Raw genomic sequence first — 5,192 nt, forward strand, 5'->3', positions numbered from 1 at the left:
AGCCCGGGTTTGCAAAAAGGTATGCAATGCGCTCAGAAAGGGTGATGAGGTGAAGTTTGTGGATTATTCGACATGCAACAAGGCATTCTTGAGATGCTCAATGACGGCGAGGAGGTGAAGCATAGCGGAGGGAGGATGGCAAGCGGTCGCAGAAGGGGCGAATGAGGGGGCCTTACTCTACGTCTCCTCCAAAATTAAAGCTCGTTGCTAGGCTTGTCAGCAAGGGGCCCGAGGCACCCACAACTTTAGTGGCAAGAAGGATGCAGGCAACCTTTTCCGCGAAAATGGTTGCTACACAAGAAGAAGATGAGAGGATGGTGGCCGTTGAGAAAAGGGGGTACAAGGTGTTACCCATGCAAAGTGATTTGCAACGCAATGAGGCCTATTGAAGACGATGAGGATGCCCCAATTGATGGATGCTATATGTGGCAGGTCGAAGAGCCTCATAGGGAGCAAGGCAAGATGTGCCTCCCTCGACCGTGGTTACACGCAAGGAAACTGTGTTCATGCCCAAGGACATAAGGTTTAACTCAATCCGGATTTTCGGGTTTAGGTTTTTCTACGATAATGTCTGGGTTTATATTAGCCTACAAGTTACCTAAGGCGCTAGTATGGGCCTTTGTTTGTTTGTACAAGGAAAGGAACTCATTGATGAAGTGTGAAATGAAGAAGTGGTATTGTTGTTAGGTAAAGGCCATGTCTGTCGGTCAGTGTCTGGCCGTCCACATTTATCTCCTTATTTTTTATACATACAAAGATTAAGGAGCTCTCACTCATTCTCACATTGTGCTCATACAATGAGATTTGGGAGCTCCACCTCTCTCTCTCTCTCTCTCTCTCTCTCTCTCTCTCTCTCTCTCTCTCTCTCTCTCTCTCTCTCTCTCTCTCTCTCTCTCTACACACGCATCGCATTCACGCACTCACAATTGGTATCAAAGCTTTGGCGACGTGCGTGCGGCGGCTTTCCGACGAGACGGAAACGACGGAGCTCAGCTATGGCGGCTTGAGCTCGACGGAGGTGGATATGGTTCGACGGTGTCAGATCTCAGCTTAGAAATGTATATTCAGCTTGTGTAGAGCTTGTGTAGCAAGCCATTGCTGAATTTTTGCAGAGCAAGAGCAGGAACAAGAAGTGTTGCAGCTCGTTTTTGTTGTTTTTGGCTCCCGAAACAGTGTTTTTTGCATATCTCCATCGTACGGAGTCGGATGGATATGGTCCAGGAGTTTAGGTTGGGGTTCTGGCACATTCCATACGTGATGGTAACATTCATTTTTTGAAATTTTTCTCTGAATTACAGCAGGTGCAACAGCAGCAAGTTTATGGACCGAAACATAGGTTTTTGGCATAACTCTCATACCCAGACCCGGATACATGTGATTTAAGAGTCTACCCAGAGGTTTTAGCATGTTTTGAACGTACTATTTTGAGCGTTGACTTTTTTGCAGCAGCCTGTCAACAATCTCGACATATCGAGGTTTTGCAGTTTGATTCCTATAGTGTAGAGAGTGATGCAGTTTGCATCTTTGGCCATACACTGTGGTGCTATTAGAGAGAGAATTCACCTTGTTTTTGCGTATGCAAGTGATACTTTGGGATGTGAATTTCGAATCGTCACAAATCCGGATGCGGCTTCATGCGCATTGTTTGACTGTGTGGGGCATTTCAAAGAGCTTTTTTAGCACGGTTTTGTGCAATTTCATGCTATGTATGCATTATGCGGTTATAGTTAACTAGCCATAGCTCACAGATAGTAGGTTTGCAGGTTTGCAGTGTTTTTGGATAGGTACACATCCATAGAGCTACACGGTCAGGAGTGAGCCAGTTTGCCAAACTTTTGGCATTGCATATAGACCATTTTTGGATTTTGCTAGTGAGACACTGAGTGTCTATTTTTCATGCGTATTTAGTGAGATTTTTTCTCAGTTTCCAGGTGAAACTCTGTCGAATTTTTCCTAGGATTTCTCGCCATGGTTTATGCATATTCGCAGTTTGCTCTCTGATGGTATAGTGGTCGATATATTCCTACTTTGACAGTGATCGAGTGTTTACTCTCACTTTGACAGGTTTTGTCAATTTGGACATGGTTTGGTGTTCTTGTACCCACTCTCACAGGAGTGAGGATTTGGGTATGCTTGTGTGGCTACAATATAAGCTAGTCATAGGTTTCACTGGTTTTTTGCAGATTTCTGCAAGCGGTTTCTCTTGTGAGATGCGTCTTGAGCTAGTTTGCTCTCTACTTGCGTTTATGGTTATGTTCTTTACGCTCGATTGAGCAGTTTGTCCCAGTTTATGCTTGCAAAGTTCGCAGATTGTGGAGATGCATAGGGTATCACTGGTGATAGCTAGAGGTGCTAGGAGTGGTCTGGTATACCCTTTGCATATTTCTGACACACGAGGCGGTGTAGTCACTGTGTATTTGCAGCCATGTTTGAAGCGAGAGATGAGGCATGTCTCTTTTGCAGATGTGATGCATGGAGAGCAGGTTGTGCATTTGTCTTGTGGTGATGTTCACGCAGATAGTGGTATCTCTGGGGATGCACAGTTTTGTCACTCATCAGTTGAGGTGACATCAGTTGAGCCAGAGACTGATGCATTGTTCTATAATGCGTCTAATACATTTGAGGGCAACAATGTCCTTCAGACAGCTGTGTGTGATTGTAGTGGTGCTGATTTTTTTATTTTGCAGTCATTCTCAGCAGATATGCCTTTGCCAAACAATGCTGACATAGTGATGCATAGTCAGGTGGTTCCTGATGAGGATGCATATGGCACTGAGGTTGCTAACAGGGATGGGTTGGCACACATAGTGCATGTTTCGTCGGCTTTCGGGTCTCTTATGTCTGACCTTTTGGTCTCAAGACCTGATCTTGCTTATGCGGTTGGTGCATTTGCAGTGGGAGTTATCAGTTGTGCGATGACTGACACTGTCATTGTGCATTGTGGAGCCATGCAACCTGCATCAGGAGTGTCATCATAGCTCTAGCACTAGTGGTATGCATGTTGCATCTACACTAGAGTGGTTACAGAGTGAGCCAGTGGACATAGGTTGAGAGCCGTCTTCTCTCACCTCTTGTATATACTAGTTGTAGGCTAGTCTTCTTGCTACTTATCGCCACACAGCCTTTAGTGGGAGAATGTTAGGTAAAGGCGGTGTGCCTCACCGTGCTTTGCCCGTGTCTACCGGTCAGTGTTCGACCGCCCACATTTATCTCCTTCTTCTTTATACATACAAAGAATAAGGAGCTCTCACTCATTCTCACATTGTACTCATACACACAGTGAGACTGTGAGGAAGCTCTCTCTGAGGGGAGCTCTTCTAAGTGTAATGAAGCTTGTGGTGGGATCTTAGCTTAGTCCTGCTTTGTGTGCTCATTATTTGCTGCAATTAAACCCTCATTGGTTCAATTTTTGGTTAATTTTGTGCTCATTTATGCTCCATTTTGCATTAATTTTGTGTGGTCTTTGCTTCGTCTTATTGCATAATTAAAATTCCCATTTCCATTTTACAAATTTGTGCTTTGATTGTGCTCTAAAAACGCTTTCAATTGCATTTGCAACCTCTAGATTTGGAGGAGATTAGCCCCTCTTAATCATCTTCATAATCTTAAGGGTGTGTGTTTGGGTGTGTGAGAGCCATCCTCAACAAAGACAAACCCCTCTCTGACTATCCAATTGGCCATATTTTTCTTTATTTGGTTTTTGAAGTCTTTAAAAGAGAGCTCGTGGGTGGTAACTAAAAGTTATCAAACTTTATTTCATACGTCTTTTGGGTCCGGCCGGACTGAGCAAACCATACATGATTTCCACACCAACAGTAGCAACTAAAGCACCTTTCTCGTCATCTGTTCAGTACCCCCGCGTAATCCTCTCCCTCTTCATGCTGCCTTTCTTGGCCAATAATCTCCAGGCTCCATCACAATTCAAGTCGTGCTCCTTGCCCCAAATCCACCCTCTCAACCAATAGGCTTTCCATTACAACATGATCCCCAACTAGTTGGCGGCCTTGTCGTCAACAAAAGTGCCTCTTCCCGACCTCTTGTTGTTATTTCTCAGTTGTGTACAAGCCCTTGTGTCTCCCGAGTTCCTTCCACACCTCCAACTCCGCCATTGATTCTCTCTCTCTCTCTCTCTCGTTCTCGTGTGTGTGTGTGTGTGTGTGTGAGAGAGAGAGAGAGAGAGAGAGAGAGAGAGAGAGAGAGAGAGAGAGAGAGATCTCTTCTAAGTGTGATGAAGCTCGTGATAGGATTGTATGAGTGCACAAAACAAGATTAAGCACAAAGCAGATGGGATTGAAGGGTGGAAAAGAAGAATGGGGAGCTGCAGCCCATGTTCTCCTACCCTTCTCATCTCGGCCCCATCAAATGCATCACTTCGTGGGGCTCCGTGCTTGCCACAGGCCAGGCGGACGACATTATCAAAATCTTCAATACAAATACGAACACAGATATGGACACTCTCACTCATCACACTGGAGTAGTCACGCTCCAGACACGACGCTCTCTTCTACGGTTCCACTTCGTATTCGAGCAACTTGTTGAGTGCTTCTGAAGGTGGCGTTGTGTGCTTGTGGGATACAAAATCTTGGCTTCTCTACAAGTCCACGAAGGGTCACATAAATAGTGTTTTAGATCTTTCCATACATCCCTCAGGTCGCATCTGCGTTTTTGTTAGATGTGACTCTCACCTCAACATGTATGATGTTATCAAGGGCCAACGTTCTTTACCTCTAAGATTTCTTCTTTACCTCTAAGATTTCTTCGGAGGCTTCCCTTGTTTGATTCTCCGCTCTTGATGGTAGCACATATGCTCTGGCCAAAGAGGGTTGTGTTGTAATAATCGTTTCGATTATGGTCGTCCCCTGCATACATTGGCACATGAGACGTAATGTGTCATGTGTGATCGCAATGTCAACATCGCGTATATTGGCAATTATGAGACCACAATCTCTCACGAGTCTAAATCTTAACTCACACACATGATGGATGTCAAGAAACCAAAATTATAGCAAAAATCCTAGGAGAAATCTGGTGGAGTCTCTCTTGAAACTGAGAAAAATCTCAAGCAAAGTCAGCGCATAAACAAGCGCCACGTGATAATGCAGGCACAACGAGTAGCAAAGACACAAGACTTGGATAAACAACTATCATACAAGCATCAAAATGGATAACCATATACATAAGTAGTGAGCAAA

At 44.6% G+C, this 5,192-nt stretch overlaps 1 pseudogene; it reads left to right on the forward strand.

Annotated features, from left to right (window-relative positions):
• Positions 1–284: 284 nt before the first annotated feature.
• On the forward strand, positions 285–4,886 carry LOC147426067 (uncharacterized; annotated as a pseudogene).
• Positions 4,887–5,192: the final 306 nt, after the last annotated feature.

This window comes from Adiantum capillus-veneris, chromosome 24 (assembly GCF_014529385.1).
Source record: "Adiantum capillus-veneris isolate H3 chromosome 24, ASM1452938v2, whole genome shotgun sequence".
In the NCBI taxonomy this organism is placed as follows: Eukaryota; Viridiplantae; Streptophyta; class Polypodiopsida; order Polypodiales; family Pteridaceae; genus Adiantum; species Adiantum capillus-veneris.